Source organism: Camelus bactrianus, chromosome 6 (assembly GCF_048773025.1).
Source record: "Camelus bactrianus isolate YW-2024 breed Bactrian camel chromosome 6, ASM4877302v1, whole genome shotgun sequence".
In the NCBI taxonomy this organism is placed as follows: Eukaryota; Metazoa; Chordata; class Mammalia; order Artiodactyla; family Camelidae; genus Camelus; species Camelus bactrianus.
This window is the reverse complement of record NC_133544.1, coordinates 1,305,403-1,322,599: the sequence shown is the minus strand read 5'-3', so window position 1 is coordinate 1,322,599 and position 17,197 is coordinate 1,305,403. Positions and strand designations below refer to the sequence as shown.

At 55.1% G+C, this 17,197-nt stretch overlaps 1 long non-coding RNA gene across 1 annotated transcript; it reads right to left on the bottom strand.

Annotated features, from left to right (window-relative positions):
- Positions 1-313: 313 nt before the first annotated feature.
- LOC141577861 (uncharacterized) lies at positions 314-9,494 on the bottom strand. The gene is made up of 2 exons (XR_012507306.1): positions 5,942-9,494; positions 314-4,733 (listed from the first exon to the last, which is right to left on the bottom strand). It is a non-coding gene; the product is annotated as an uncharacterized LOC141577861 (long non-coding RNA).
- Positions 9,495-17,197: the final 7,703 nt, after the last annotated feature.

Here is a 17,197-nt window from a genome sequence, read left to right as displayed (position 1 = left end):
GCTGTGCCCATTATTTAATCCTAAGAATGACTGGTTTCCTGCTCAGCCCAGTGGCCCGGAAGCAGCGGTAAGTGCTCCACGTGTGGAGCCCTGACCAGGAGGCGGATGTGCGCGCCCAGCCCCAGCCCCCGGCGAGTCTGTCCAGCGGGACCTCTGTTTTCCCTGTTCTACAGACGGGGATACGGAGGCACTTGCCCCCTGAGGGGAGGGTGCTCAACCTTCTCCTCGGCACCTCTGGGGAAGCCTGTATGTTGCTGAAACTCGACCTCCAAACCCAGCTTACGATATTGAGGCTTGAGGACAGACTTTTGGATGAAGTAGAAAAGGCAGCTTTATTTCTTTGCAGGCAAAGGAGGTCACAGGGGGCTAATGCCTCTAAGACTGTGAGCCTGCCGGGGAGAGAAGGCGAGGGCTTTATAGTCAAAATCAAGAGTTCCAGGGGCAGAGCTAATTTCCATAGAGATCACATACAGGGTAACAAATTGTTGTAAAGCTGTTCCTGGTTTTGCAGATGCAGGCGTCCCTTTCCCTCTGCTGGGCACGAAGTCCTCCTCTGGCTTTGAGACTCAATATTCTTGTACCTAGAACAAACGGCGGGTGGGAAGAGGCTCTGTGGAAAAGTGCTCTAGAGAAAAATTTGTGCAGATTAAAGTCAAGTTGATAAATGCTTTTAGCCTTTTGGGTTGAGGCCTGGGATCTCCTGCTGCAGGCTGGGCTCTGCAGCTCGAACAACAGGATACAAGGAAACCACAAGGAGTCAAGAGAAGGGCACTGGGGGCAAAAGCAGGGTACTCAGCATGATCCCTGGGCCACAGGGGGGCTAGACAGGCCACCCAAGCCCCCTTCTCTCCACCCTAACCCCAGCCAGCAAGAGCATGAGAACAACCCCTTAAACCATTACACAGTTAAGCAGTTACAAACACTATTACATACGTCAGATGGTCACTGATGACAGGTGGGGTCCTCATGTGTGGATCCCCATCCCCAAACACAATTTGTAAGTGCATAAAATAAAACACATCAAGCTGCAAAGGAAACCACTTACATTGAAATACAGTTACTAGAATAATTTTTTTTGAAGAATACTTTCTTACACCATAATAGATGAGCCTAGCTCTAGCAGCCGGTGTAACGACCACGAGAACTAAAGCATCAACAAAAGTCCTGCTGAGACCCTGCAGCGGCTGGACGGGATGGGGCAGTTCGCAGGGCTTCCTGCTGCCGGCTCTCGGGTCCTCCTGCCTTCACAGGTGAGCGCTCGGTTGAGGTGAGGGGTCAGTGAAAACAAAGACAGAACCTTTCCCGCCTGAGTTCACGGACGCCCTGAGCTCTGTCCTCGGTGCATTCCAATTCAGGAGCCCGCTGTAGTTTACACCCAGTGTGAACTGTCAGAGAAAATCATCAATGAGCAATCAAGAAACTGGGTGTGGCTGAAGTGGCAGAGCGCACATTAGCACACACAGGGTCCTGGGTTCAATCCCCAGTACCTCCTCTAAAAATAAATAAATAAGCCTAGCTAACTCTCCCAAAAACAAACAAGCAAAAACAATCAAGAAGAATAATAGAAAAGAGTTTTATTTGAACTGAACTGAGGACTATTAGCCCAGAAGCCCAGTTCCCAGATGACGCTGAGAACCTGCTCTAGAGAAATGTGGTTTCCAGCACAGTTTTTTGTCCTGTCAGAGCAAAGGAAGATTAACAAGTCAAGGGTACATTCCTTCAAGGTTTCCAAAACAAACAAACAGACCAGCAGGAACACAGGGAGTCAGCACAGGGTGGGCGTTTCCTTCATCAGAATACAGGTCTCCTTTTCCTTTGGTCCTAAATGTTCTCAGACGACTGGGATCTGAGCCAGGGCGCTGGCCCCCCTCCTTCACACTGCCTTGTGGGGCCACACCCTCCCTCCCAGATTCCTTGGTCCTCCGCCCCCGGGTACTCCCCCAGTTTCGCCCTGGGGGCCTTGTGGGGCAGACGCCCACCGGGACGCCTCGTCCTCGTCCTCGGGGGGCGTTTCCCTTCCCCCTGTACCCCCTGGTTTGACCGAACATGCACTCTGAGGTTCGCGCACTTTCCCTTGACTCCATAAACACTTGTAAGGATGAGCATTTCTCCTTCCCACATCCGGTATTACTGTTGAGACACTAGGTGCGACCCTGACTTTTGCCCTTTGGTGGGGAATCCTCTTCTTTCTCTGGAAACTTTCAGAATTTTCTTTTTGTCTCCAACATTTGGAAACAAAAACGTGCCTGCCTGCCCTCACCTCTCCCGCTGGCACCTGAGCCTGTGAATTCTCCCCACACGGACTCTAAGAACGTCCCTCCCTTACTTTTCCAACGCTTCCCCTCCTCTCCTCTCTGGGACCCCTGTGGCCCAGGGTCACACCTCTGCTTTTGTCCCCCGTGCCCCTCAGCTGCTGGGGACATTTCCCATCTCGTCTCGCCGTGGTTTCCGGCTGCCTCTCGGACGCTCTCTCACCTGTGCCCCTGCCCAGGCGCGCACCGCCCCGTCCCCTGCTCAGCTCGTCTGTCGTGTGGTTTATTGCCACAGTCATGGTCATCAAACCTAACGTTTCCACCTGGTCCTTTCTTTCATCATTTTGTGTTTGCTTCTTGTTAGGACACTCCTCCTTTAGCTACTGAAATAGATGTACCCCTTTGACTTCATTTTGCCTCATGCTTGTTTTACCTGCCTGGTCCGTCTGCTCCAACAGCAGTGCCTGACACCCTGGCTAGAGCTGGGCGGCTGCTTCCCTTCCTGGAGTTACCGAGTCCAGACTCGTTCTGCTCCCTGCACAACAGGCCAGTAAATCGGGAGGCGAGGTGTCAAGGCAAGGAATGGCGACTTTATGTGGAAAGCTGGCAGAGCGAGAAGATGGGAGACTCATGTCCCAGAGAACCATCTGTCCTGAGTTAGAAATCAGGCTCCTTTTATACTAAAAGGGGGAGGAAATTTGCTTGTTTATTGCAAACTTCTTGGTGTCTGAATCCTCTGTTCTTGGAACCCTTTGTTCTTGCAGCCGTCCACATGGGTCAGGTCACGGTGTCCCTGCAAACTTCCAACAAAACAAATGTTATTTTCTCTTCTGCAACTTGCTGTCTTTATATGGATGGAAAGGGTTATACTCTTAGAAGTCAGAGCCTTGAGAATGGCCTGTCCCGTCTACTTCAGGCTCCAGGCAATATTCTTTCACAAGAGGTGCAGAACCAGTCTGACTGAGCACAGGAAGCAGAGCAGGGGGTTTGAGCCAAAGGAGCAGATCTAACGTGGAGCCAGGCTCATTCTTGCTGCTACACTGGGGCCGCGCCCCTGGGTGAGACCCGTGTTCTGGTTCCGGGCTTGAAGGGGCGCACCTGCTGGCGGTTCTCCTCAGAGCCTCCCCGGGAGACTGAGGCGTGTGAAAGGAAGACGTCTGTGTTCAGCCTTCACCCCATTTCTGGCACAGGGCTCCTACAGAGCCCTGGCGTTTCCCAGGTGGAGAGAGCGGGCACGGGGTCTTCTGTTCTGTGACTGACGCGACTTTTGGGAGCACCTAAGGGTGGGGGCTGGTGGCCAGGAGAACCAGCCCCGTGCTTACGTGGCTGGAACTTCCGCCCCCCACCCCCCAGACCCTGGGGAGGGGAGAGGGGCTGGGGGTTGAGTCAGGCATCAATGGCCAATGATTTAACTAATGGCACCTGCGTAATGAAACTCCCGTCAGAGCCGGAAAGGACGAGGTTCAGAGAGCTTCCGGGCTGGTGAGCCCGTGGAGATTTGGGGAGGGAGGTCCATGCACGGGGCGCTTGGAAGCCCCCCCGCGCCTTCCCCACACCTTGTCCCATGTGTCCCTTCCATTCGGCTGTTCCTGAGTCTGTGTCCTGTTATAACACATAGGTAATCTAGCAAGTCAGCTGTCTCTGTGAGCTCCGTGAGCCACTCTAGCAAGTCCATGGGACCCAAAGAGGGGGCCATTGGAACCTCTGCCCTAGCCACTAGGTCAGAGGCACAAGTGGCAACCTGGACTTGCGACTGGGGTTGGGGGAGTGGGAAGGAGGCAGTCCCGTGGGACTGAGCCCTTAACCTGTAGGGTCTGATGCTGCTTCCAGGTAGTGACAGAACTGAGCTGAGCTGTGGGACAACAGCTGGTGTGGGAGAATTGCTTGGTGTGGGAAAGACACCCGTGTGGCTGTACGTGGAGGTGGGGCTGTCAGCTGAAATGGGGCACGGCCTGTAAGCCGAGAGGAACTTTCACTCAGCGGGCGGGCTGAGGGCCGGCGCCGGGAGGCAGCAGCTCAGACCCCCCTCCCCCGAGAGACTGCTCTGCTGGGGGGACGGGAGGGGCCAGGATGTTTAGGGGTTTTTGTAACAAAGACCAGGTAGTCAGAACATCAAAGGATTACCGTTAATTAAAGAAAACCGGGTATTTCAAGTTAGGAAATTTAGCGCTTTTCTGTGTATGAGAAGGTGCAAAGGTCTGGGCTCACTGAAACCGTTCCTCTGATGTGCACCTAGCAGTCCAGGGCCCGTGTCCTGTTCCTCCACATCCTGAGCTCCCTGGGGGAGAGGGGGGCATGGCTGGGGGCTGCAGAGGCCGGGCTGCCTGCTTGTCCGCATCCAGAGCCCCCTCGGCTCACTGCCGGGGGTGGCGGGAGCACCCGATGACTTGATGGCCGCAGCGTCCTCTGTGTACTGATAAGGCCGCAATGTTTTTCACTTACAGGGCCTGTGAGGTTGTAAGGTTCCACAGGGCTGGTGTCCTTATGAGAAGAGAAGAAGCAGAAACCAGGCTCAGATTCTCTCTGCTGTGTACACAGTGAGAAGGCGGCCGCCTGCCACCCAAGTAGTCTTCCCACACAGGACCACACCCACACCTGGGTCTCAGGCTTCCAGCCTCAGGCTGTGCTGAGAGTCAAATGGTCTGCAGTGTTTTGGGAGTGACAGCGACGCGCCCCGGGGGTCGGCAGCGGGGGCCAGCACAGCGATCACCCCCAGACTGAGCTCTTCTCTCTGGCGCTGCAGCCTGAGTAGGCCCCACCCTCATCCGCCACTGCCCTCGAGGCTGGTTAGAGGTGCCACCCGGAGGCCACTGCGGCCCCAGCTGGGTCCCGGGAGCTGGGTGACACTCCACCAGCAGCTCAGAAAGAAAGGCCTTGAGCCCAGTGCTCCCTCACTGGTAGGAATGCAGCCCTTCCTGCCTCCCACTCCTAATGCAGGACAGATGACACTCCTGGTACAATGAATGGCCTTCTGTCCCTCTGGCCAGGTGACCCAGAGCCGACCTGGGAGCTGGAGGAAAGGTAGCCAGGGTGGGCGGGGCCAAGGCGGCCCCCACCTGCTGCAGAGCCCCTCCCCGCCCAGGCCCGCCTGTGGGGCACCTGAGTGGGGAGAGGACTGCGTCTAACCCCCCCCCGACCCCCGCTGCAGGGCCTCAGAGAGGAGCGTGATGTGGGCACAGCCCCCTGAGAGCCCGGCTGCAAACACCGCCTCTCCCTTCAGCCTCAGAGAGCCTCTCTGATTTCCTCGCGGTCCTCAGTTCGCGGCAGACCAGAGCACGACACGGGCACTCTGAGTGGCGGGAACATGCCTTGTCCTGGGTGGAGGTCACATGGCTCTATTTATCTGTCAAAACCCACCAAGCTGCACACTTCAGGCCTATGCATTTTGCAGTTTGTAAATCATACCTCAAAACCACAGTCAAAAAAACAGTCATTGTCTTAAAAATCAGAAATACAGACCACCAGAAGACACTGAATAATTGCCGTTGGACCCGCAGTCAGTGGCTGTGACCACAGGTGCCCTGGTCCCTCCAGACACCCCTCCCCACCGGCGACGTGCACACAAAGGTCTTCAGACCACACAGCTGCCCTGGATCCCGTGATCGTGCTTCCACTGAGTCTGCCACCATTTTTAATGGCTGCACGACTTCATACTGCATGCATACACCACATTTTTCTCAACGAATTACCTATTGTTCCAAGGGTTATCTTTGAACATTGAAAATAGTACTGCCAGAAGCATCCTGGAAGCTTGCCCTCTGAGCACATTCTAAATCCTCGTCTTGAGATGAAGTCCCAGGACTGGCACTGCTGGGCAGAGGTGCTCACATCTGAAAGGCTGGTTTGTCTGCTTACGTACCAGCTGGACAGAGGAGATTTCAGCAGGTCCTTTTTGCCTGGCCCCTCGCTTGCTCTTTCCAACCTGAACCACTCCACTGCAGGACCGAGGCGGAGCGGTCAGGCCCAGACCAGAGGGAAGGGATACAAACGTGTGAGTTGCTACCGGACGTCTGCTTCTGAGGAGGAAAGGGCGGGCCCCACACGGAAGGCCGTCAGCCCCGAAGGCAGCAATTGAAAGAGGCCAAGCACGCTACAAAGCCCTACCGCAGAGGGTCGGAGCTGTGGGCGCCACAGGACTTAATGGGCCAAAGTTCCGGAGACGGGGGAACCGTCAGGAAGGGCCGACGACTCACAGCCATCTTGACCCCTGGAGACACTTGTCTGTCTAGGCCCTCGGCTAGGCCCAGGGGACGAGGACTCAGCAAAGCTTTTTGCAGGCGCGGGAGCAGAGGCGGTAAAACTAGAGACTTCACTCTCTCAGTCCAAAACATTTGTAAAATCCTGGTGCTGTATTGGGCAGGAGGCTAAGACCTACAGGCTCTCGGTTAAATCTCGGAAGACACCGGCCCCCAAACCAGATGGGCCAGAGCCAGACAAACCGTGCCCGTCCTGCCCCGGCTCAATCCCGGCCGGGCTGTGGGGTCTGCGCCCCTCCAGCCCCAGCTGCCCACAGGCTTCTCCAGTCATGACCAAGTGGCTCCTACTGGACCAAATCTTGCACAGGTAGCAACTACAGTGGCTGGACACAGACAACCGTCCCACAGCACTGGAGAGCATCCAGAAACAGAGACTGGAGGGGACGGGTGCTGGGAAGAAGGGGACAGCTGGGCGGGCTCCTGCGGTCTGTGCCCTGCCGGGCGCCTAAGCCACGATGAAACACGGTCTTACATGTGTGAAGAACCAGAGGATGGAGTTCGGGGTGACCACGAGGGAAATCCCAGAACAGAGAGAGCCACATAGAGGCAGCCGCAGATACCCCGTGATAAACCTGTCTCAAACCTCTGGCGGGTCTGTGAGCCCTGCTTGCACAGGACGGGGTCTCAGCCGCTGGGCCAGCAGCACAGAGATTGCATCGGCCACCCACCACGGGGGCCGGTGCACAGTTTGCGTCCAGTCGAGTTAACCACTGAATGAAACAAACAGGCAAACATTACTAATTTTAAAGAGAACCTAACAGAATCCTGAGTCCCGACAGCACGTCATTCACAATACGTGAGGAAAACACACAAAACCAGCACACACGCAGAGAAGCAGGAAGGTGTGACTGAGACTCAAGAAAAAGCATGGATGGAGGCCAGAAGACAAAAGAACAAACTGTTGAAGTGCTGAAAGGAAAAAGCAGTCCTCTTTGAAGAAATATCTATTCGCGTCTTCTGCCCATTTATTGATTGGGCTGTTTGTCTTTTTCATACTGACTGTGTAGGCTGTTTATAGATTTTGCACCTTAATGCTTCGCCAGCCACATCCTTCGCAAATGTCTTTCCCGCTCTGCAGGTCGTCTTTGCGTTGCTGCGCATAAACTTCCAAGTTTCATTAGATTCCATCTGTTTATCTTTGCTTTCATTTCTCTTACCTTAGGAGACAGACCTAAAAGAGTATTGCTACTATTTACATCAAAAAAAAATTTTAAAAATAAAAAATGACTATGGAAAACACACAGCTCTTTGAAGAACCAGTCTCTCTGGTTGTAATAAAATATTTATCTGAAATTCAGCAGCTCCTCCCATGGAAATCCAAATGAAGCCAAGTTTGATATTTTATTTGAGTAAAGCATCAGCCCACTGTTTTTCTATTGTTTCCAGCCCTCTTCCCTCTGCACGTTTGCAAAGCAAGCTGTTTGGAGCAGGCTGAGCGCCTTAACGATGCTTGCCTCTTAGTGATGGGATTTCGAGTGACTTTCACAGACTCTTTCTGTCATTTTTTGCATTCATTGATATTTTCATAACAAGCACTTTTCAGGATGCTAAACTGTTCTTTTGTGCCCCTTGCTTAGTCATCAATAGCTGGGTAAACTTGAGGAGGTTTCTTAACCTCTCTGAGCCTCAGTATTTACAACTTTAAAATGTAGATAAAACTTGCCAAGTTCATGGATTTTATTCTTCTTTTTCTTTTTTTTTAACTGAAACCTAGTCAGTTTACAATGCTGTGTCGGTTTCTGGTGCACAGCACCGTGTTTCAGTCACACGTGTACATACACAGGTTCGTTTTCATATTCTTTTTCGTTAGAGGTTACAAGACGTTCGGTATAGTTCCCTGTGCTCTCCAGTACGTACTTACTGCTTGTCTGTTTTACATAGAGCAGTACTATCGGCAAATGTCAAACTCCCATTTTATCCCTTCCCACCCCCTTCCATTTTCTACGAAAAACCTTTTCATAGATTTTTGTAGGGATTATATTAGATCAGCTTTCAAAGCTCCTCTGGAGGAGGAGGCCCTTAGTGCACAGGAGCTGTTGTTGTCGGGCGGGCGTGAACAGGAGATAAAACAGAAAGGCTCACCCTTCCAGCAAGGACGGTGGGGCCCAGCAGAAGGAGATGCGGCGACACCAGAGCCGGCCACAGCCTGCTTGCTGCTCTGGGAGTGGCCGCCAGGGGTGAAAGGCAGGGAGCAGCGCCGGGAGGGGACAGAGAGGTGGCCGGGGCCGGGGCACCGCAGGACCACACACTCGATGGGATCTGGGTCAGTGTCCGGTCCGGGGGGCATGGAGCCCTCATTGCTGGGCCCCAAGACCAGAAAGTCAGGAACTCCTGGTCCCCGAGTCTCCCATCCTGAAAAAGAGGTAGAGGGACCAGGCAGCTCGACCAGGGGGAACCCGTCACAGGCCTGCCTGCAGGAGGGTGAAGGGCTGGAAGGCACTGACGTCCCCAGGGCTCACACTTCGGAAATGGGCGCCTTTGACCTGTGCCTTGCTCCGGGGCCACAGACTCACTCTGTGCTATGGGAAGAGAGTCTTCTGGGAGGAAGATACTGAAGCTGCAGCCGAGGCACGCCAGGACTGATGGACTGAGGCTTTCGAGAAGACAGAAGGCGTTCGGTACACCGGCGGGGCCCCTCAGCGAGGCCTGTCCCGACTCCTAGAGGCAGGAAGAGCTGCCCGGCCCTGGGTGCCCCCAGAGCCCGCTCACTTGGCATGCCGACGCACCTGCCACCTGCATCATTTTACCAGCTGCAGTGAGCACCTCGGGGTGGGGCTGCCAGATAAAATACAGAATGTCCGGTTAAACCTTAATTTCAGATAAGCAGCAAATGAGCTTCAGTGTAGCGACGCCCCATGCCGCACTTGGAGCACACTTGCCTGAATTGCTGCATAGGGCACACTGACACTGAAACAGTATTCTCTGTTTATCTGAAATCCAAATTTAACAGGATGCCTTGTATTGCTCTTCACCTCAGCGGGCAACCCTACTCAAGGGTCATGCTGCGCCTTTGCTTGCCTGCTATAAGCAGTGCTAACCCTGTGCCCAGCACATGGCAGGCTTTCAGTAAATGTTAGATGGGTGGGTGGTTGGGTGGGTAGATGGATGAAGGGATGGATGGACAGATGACGGATGGGTGGGTGGAGGGATGGATGGATGGATGGATGTTGGATTCTGTAAGGGTTTTAACACTAAGTAGCCTTAAGGGTCTCATGACAGAGCCAGGAAGTGCCTACTGACGGGAAGACCCACAGCTCTAACACATCTCACTGTCTCGGGGACTGCCCTGCTCAGATTCCTTATGTGTAAAAGGGAATAGTCTGTTGTGCCCCAAACAAGAGGAAGCCAGTGCGCTGGGGCACAGACTACACGTCCCCATGTAGCATGACTTTCCTGCAGGCTTCACATCCCTGCTGGTGTCCCTGGCTTCCCAGCTTCCACCTTCACACAAGCGGTCATCTCGCAACTCCCAGGACCAAGGAGCTGATCCCAGACAGCTGACCGCCCCGTGGCCATGCCCAAACTGGCAGTCAGTGTCTCCTGGCAGCCCTGAAGAGGCCTCCTCAGACCTGGTGTCCAGTCAGATACACCTCTCCCACCCGGGGATCGGGGGCCACGAGAACTGCGCTTTTGCAGAGAGACCCACCTCCACCTGCAGGGAAGGGCCTCGTGCCAGGTACATCTTGCTGACCAGCTCCAGCCTCCCCTCTTTTAGAGAGCTGCCCGCACCCGCCGTTGAACCAAGGCACTGAAGAAAAGGTGTTCCGTTCCCAGCACCTCACTCTCCCCTCCCCCCTCCCTCCCACGGGCTGCCCAGGGTGGGCGTGGGACCCAGACCATCCAGAAGACTCTTCCTGGGGGTGGGGCCTCTCATCATCAATGCAGCCCTTCCTCTGAGGGCCCCAGGCAAGGGACAGCGAGCGGGAGGCACCAGACAGGGCACCAGCCTGGGGGAGGGACATCGCTGACAGGGCAAAGCTGAGCTGAGACCAGACAGCCATCCTGACCCGCACCCCTCTCCTTGAGACATCGGTCAGTGAATTCCTCTTTCTCTCCTCTCCTCCGTCAGGTTGGGTGTCTGACCCTGGCAACCACTTTGAGACAGGAGGGAAGGCGACAGGGCACAGCCATTCAAGGAATGACAGCAATTAACACCAAAATGGTGGAAGATTGAACTCCCAGTAGGCCTTGAGGATTGGGATGGTATTGGGTTTGACTTCTAGTAGACCTTGAGCTCCATTATACGCTCATTGTAATATGTTAACATGGTGAATAACACACCCACAGGCGCCACAGCAGTCCCAAGGCTGGCCACAAAAGGTCAGAGTGGGAAATGGCCAACCTCCTGGGAGTCCCGGCCCCTTCCCCAGGCCACTCAGACTGGCCCTTGCACTTACTAGCATATGGAGCCACAGAGCCCATAAAAACCAGCAACACGGCGCCTCGCGGCCGCCCCCTCTCTCCCACACTCTGTCTGTGGAGAGTGCACCTACTTTTAATATGAACACCCAGCCCCCACACCTCGTGGCCTTTCTCTTGCCTTTCAACGTATCTCTGAGTAAATCTACCTTCACTCAACTGTGGCTCGCTCCTGAATTCTTTCCTGTGCGGAGCCAAGGACCCACGTCTGGCGGGGCACGTCCCAGGGGCTCAGCTGAGGCCTGGGACCTGGCCCTCCTCACGCCCCACACCCGTTTCCCTGCATCACATCTCTGGCACCCAACATGGGGCATTTACGTAAAGAAACGGGGCTCAAAGGGCGTAATCTCGACCCACCTATTGGGCTACGGCTCCCCTCTCTTTGGAGGGTGGCGGGGGGCTTCTCCCACGCTGTGCAGATTCACGTAGCCCTTGGGTGGCGGCTGGCGCTGCCCGCAGGGTCTGGCAGAGAGCAGCTCTCCAGCTGCGAAGGAGCCCCGAGCCCAAGGGCCCAAGGCTGTTCTCCTCGGTCTTTTCTCACTCTCCCCTCTACCGCTCTATCTCTGGACTCGAGAAGATCCACCAAGGAGACCCCTCGGACACCCAAACCAAGACCACGTGGCAAGTAACTGGCGAGATTCCTCTCCATGTTTCCTTGAGCCCAATTCCCTTTCCCTACACAGTCTTGGTCCAGTTGTGGGAGGGATGCTGGAACTGCGAAAGGGGCCCAAACTGTGGGAACTCTGGGAGTTCCCCTTTAAAAATTTGCAGCCCAGCCCTGCCCGAGTGCCCTCGGGGCTCACGGCGTCATTGCACCCGTGGGCGGGAGCCATGGGCAGGCACTCCCCTTGCGGATCTATCTGCGGATCTATCGGATCGTGGTTTCTCGAACCCCTCGGCGGGTCACAGGTTTCAGTGCCTCTGAGAGGGAGTGGCGGGAGGGCACTCCCTCGGTGGGCCTAAGGATCTCTAGTGTAGGAAGCGCTGTGGCTGCAGCTTTCCCGTTTTGTCCTGGATTTTTACCTTTTGGAGCTATTTTGTTTCCCCTTTCGCAAAAGGTAATCAGCTTAGTTGCCTCAGGACCTAGGTCTCCTTCCCTCTAAAGGGCTTAGACCCTGGGACTCTAGCCACCTTCTCCCGCTGGCCCTTGCTCCTTCCCTTAACCAGGACAGCCTAACCGAGATGGGGACAACTACAAGTGCCCAAAGGGGCCCCGTTAGGGTGCGTATTAGTAAACCGGGAAAAGCTTAAATAGGGTAGTTGAAAGAAAAAGGAGTTAATTTTCCTTTGCAGGACTGCATGGCCCCTGTGCAAACCAGGGGACCAAGAGGTCTGGCCAAACAATGGGTCATTAAATTACAATGCTGTCTCACAGCTGGACCTGCTTTGTAAGAGGAGGTAAATGGGGAAGTCCCACGTGTCCGAAAGTCCCTGACCCCGCCCCAAGACCCAGCTGTAGGGACCCCCTGCCGGGTGTGCCTGGCTCCCGTGCCCTTCAGAGCGTCTCCCCCACAGGAGCTCGATGTTTTAGGCGACTCCTTATGGGGCCACCTCCCCGAGGTCCACAGCCAGGAGCTTTGACCTCCCTCGACTCTGAGGGGGGTAGTCTTCCCAATCATCTACCCCTGAGCCCCTTCTGGGCAGCTGGGGACCGCAGATCCCCATGAATCAGCTCGTGGAGCTGGCGTTTAAAGTATTCAACAATGGAGACAGGGCTGAAGAGGCAAAAAGGATCCAAGGACAACAGCGAAAGACACATTCCTAGCGGCAGCCTTAACCCCTGCACCACCTCAGTGTCACCCTCCACAAAGACCCATGGCGAGGACAGGTTCCAGGTTGCCTGGATCAGAGCCACTGCCTTGCCAAAAAGGGACCTGTTTAAGGTGCGGCCAGGAGGGCCGCTGGAAAAATGAATGCCCCATGTATGGGACAGTCCATTGGGACCCTGCCCTATATGCAAACAAAAAGGCCACTGGAAGCGGGACTGCCCCTAGTCCCGAAGGGGGCTTGGGGCTCCCAAACCAATGATGGCTGAGATGACTGAAGACTGACGGGGCCCAAGGCCCTCCCTGGCTCCCACAGGACACGGGGTCATTCCTCCGGAGGAGCCTCGGGGAACCTTGACGTGGCAGGCAGAAGAGCTGTCTTCTTACCAGATACGGGAGCCACCTACTCTGTGCTGACTGATTCCCCTGGACCCTTGTCCTCCCCATCCTGCGAAGTAACAGGGGTTGACAGAAAGCCCCAAACCAAGCAATTTTCAGCCCCCCTTGGCGGCCTGCTAGCAGATTTTACCTTTGCACATCAGTTTCTGCTCATATCGAGTGCCCCCTCCCCTTGTCGGGAAGGGATTTACTCACCACATTCCAGGCAGTAATACAACTTGGAGACCCTCATGAAGAAGGCGCCCACCAAGAAAAAAGACTCCATTTGGCGCCCAGGGAGGCTGGCAGTCTTATACGGCAGCTGTCAGATCCCATGTCCTGGGGAACCCACCTCAGCACTAAATCAGGGGAGATCTCCCTTCCACCCCGTATTGTTTCGCAAGTAAACCCTGCTGTCTGGGAAACTGAGGTCCCTGGCAAGGCCACTAACGTGCCCCCAGTTCAGATCTCGTTAAAGCCAAATGCTGATTACCCATGGAGGAGACAGTATCCCTTGAGGCCTGAGACCCAGCGAGGTGTCCAGCTTTTGATAACCAAGTTCTTAAAGTACAGGCGGTTACGATCCTGCCAGTCTCCGTGTAGTACTCCTGTGCTGCCCATAAAGGAGCAAAATGGAGAATACTGGTTTGCTCAGGACCTGAGGGCAGTTAACGAGGCAGTGGCCCCAGTTCATCCTACAGTCCCTAATCCATACACTTTGTTGACCAGGTCCCAGAAAATGCGGCCTAGCTCCCAGTGCTAGACTTAAAGGATGCTTCCTTTTGCATTCCTCCGCATCCAGACTCCCCCTCACTCACTCCTGTGTGGGGACTCCTGAACAGCTTACTCCAGCCGGCCAGCTCTCAGGGGCGAGCCCCTGTCCGGTCCGGATGCAGGATGGTTTACCGGTGGAAGCAGCTTTATACACAATGGAACAAGGAGGGCTGGTTACGCTACAGTAAAGCTACAAACAGTCATTGAGTCTCTTCAGCCCAGACTTCGGCCCAAAAGCCTGAACTAAGGGCTTTAGTCAGAGCACTCCAGTTAGGAAAAGCTTTAAGGACTAACATCTATACTGATGCTAAATATGGCTTCCTGGTGTGACAAGCCCACGCTGCCGCTGCCGTATGGAAAGAGAGGGGACTGCTGACAGCCAGGGGTCCCCGATCAAACACCAGGCAGAAACTCTAAAACCCCTAGAAGCAAGAGGCTGCGGTCACACACCGCAGGGGACGCCCGAAGGGCGATTCTGCCCTGATAACGGGAAACCCCGGCGCAGACAAGGCGCCGAGGCTGCGGCCAGAGCACAGCCGGGCTCACAGCTGCAGGTCTCCCACCTGAGGGCCAGCCTCTCCCAACTGCGCCGTCCTCTACACCTGAAGCGGGCAGGTGGGCAAAACACAGGCGGCTAGAGAAGAACCTCTCAGGGTGGCTGAGAAAAGGTAATAAGCTCCTCATTCCTGGGGACAAGCAGTGGAAAATAATCAAGCATCTCCACGAGTCCACCTACCTAGGCGGGACTCCACACTCAGACTAATTTCTCAAGTGTTCCCAGGCCAGGGACTGTCCCAAACGGTTAAGGAAGTCCCTAGGTCCAGTGAAATATGTGCCCGCTGTGACCCAGGGAGCCACCCTCTACCCCCACCCCTACTCCGGCCCACACAACATCGGGGAGCTTATCCAGGGGAAGATTGGCAAGTGGGCTTTACTCAGATGCCCCCTTGTAAGGGATGGAAGTACCTGTTGGGATTCATAGACACCTTTACAGGGTGGGTAGAAGCTTTCCCCACCAGAACAGAAAAAGCAATAGAAGTGTCAAAATTTCTGCTCAAAGAAATAATCCCGAGATTTGGGCTACCAAAGAGCTTACAGGGTGATTGATAATGGACCCTCCTTCACTGCCACGGTGGCTCAACAGGTCTCCTCCGCTCTGGGTATGAACCATCGCCTCCTCTCTTCCTGGAGGCCCCAGTCCTCAGGCAAGGTGGAAAAAGCCAATCACGTTCTAAGGAGAACACTTGCTGAGCTGTGTCAGGAGACTTCAGAAACCTGGGTCCCCCTCCTGCCTGTAGCCCTCCTAAGAATAAGGACGGCCCCTAAGGGAATGTTAAAACTTAGCCCATTTGAAACGATGTGTGGAGGCCCTTTTAACTGCAGATTTCCTGCTTGGTGGGGAAGCTCATAGATTAGCTTCCCACATTGTTAGCTTCAGTCAAGGTCAAAGGCTCTCCAAGAACATGGAAACAAAATGTTGCCCTCTCCCGCAGAGGAAAAGGCTGACGTCCCTGTCCAATCAGCAGCCTCTGTTTTACTAAAAACTTGGAAGGAGGGTCCCCTGAAGACCAGCTGCAGCCAGAACAGAAGGGACCATGTCAGGTAACACTGAGCACCCCAGCTGCTGTTGAGCTACGAGGGACTGCCAGTTGGGTCCATCGGTCCAGAATAAAGCCTGCAACTTACAAGCCCCAGCAGGAGCCAGGAGACACCTGCACTTGCGAGGCAATACACGACCTCAGGTACCTGTTTCAGAATAACAAATAATATCGTGTAGTGGTGATTGCAAGTGTTTAACCATGCCTTTTAAGTCTTTTTTTCATTACAGACTGTCAAACTGCTGTTACAAAGGTGCTTCATCTTTAAGAAAATTCATCAGAAGTCCATGGAAACCGTGGTCACAGCAGCCCCACATCAGACGATGGCTGTGCGAGGATTCCAGCCCACACCCTCAGCCCTCGGACGCTAAAACAAAAGGCTGTCCTGCCCCTTGGGCCCCTAGATTAGACATTCAGAGATTTTTACTCCCTGATAGGCAAGGTCAACACCCCTACTCAGCCTGGAAGCAGTTTCAGAAGACGGACCTTCGCCCCTCTGCAACCCCATAAGATTATGGGAGTAAAATCTGTGAGGGGGGAATGAGACAGGATGGAGGGGGGCAGGGCACAGCCGTTCAAGGAAGGCCATAGCAATTAACATCAAGAAGTGAAAGATTTAGCCCCCGGTAGGCCTTGAGGCCCAAGATGGTGGGAGATTTAACTTCTAGGAGACTTTGAGCTTCATTATACGCCCATTGTAATATGTTAACATGGTGAATAACACACCCACAGGCTCCACGGCAGCCCCAAGGCTGGCCACAAAACGTCAAAGAGTGGGAAATGGCCAACTTCCTGGGAATCCCAGCCCCTTCCCCAGGCCACTTAGACTGGTCCTTCCACTTATTAGCATGTGAAGCCACCAAGCCCATGAAAACCAGCAACACGGCGCCTCGCAGCCGCCCCTCTCTCTCCCTCTACGGAGACGGCCCGCAATCTGTCCATGGAGGGTGTACCTACTGTTAATCTGAGCACCCACCCTCACACCTCGTGGCCTTTCTCTTGCCTCTCAGTGTATCTCTCTGCATAAATCCACCTTCACTCAACTGTGGCTCACTCTTGAATTCTTCCCTGCGCGAAGCCAAGGACCCACGCTTGGCGGGGCACGTCCCAGGGGCTCAACTGAATCCTGCGACACGGCCCTCCTCACGCCCCACATCCGTTTTTCCTGCATCGGTCCCTTCTGCACATAACATGACACAGGGGATCTGTCATAACTCCAGGGTAGGAAGGCAGTGCAGCCCAGGAGGTGCCCCAGCCAGAAAGGGTGTTGCCTCCACCACCACCCCGCCCCTCGGGGGGAGGGGCCGACAGAGCAGAGGAGGGGCCGGAACCCCACCAGAGCCCATGCAGAGTCACCCTCTCATGCCCAGCCCCCATCTCCTGCAGGGTGGTCGTCTCAGGGATGTGTTGAACGGAAGGCTCAGGGCTGCTCAAAGTGCTCGGAGCCAAGATTCCCACAACCAGGGACAGCAGGTTTCAGGTCCTGGACACACCAGGGGCCGGAGCGGGTCACCTGGTGCCCTGCAGTGTGCGGGCTCTGGGGCCCCTGAACGGGGGTGAGGGGGTCCCTCTGAAGCCCCCTCGCTGGAGCCCCCGGGGTGGCCTGGGTTTGCTATTGTGAGCACCGGACACCCCTCCCTGTGGACTTCTGGGGTCCCACTGGGGGCTGGGTGGAAAGAGCCTCCACCCCCACCCCAGGCAGCCCAGGGACCCTCAGAGAGGACAGGCCTGAGGTGTGGGCCCCCCCGCAGCCC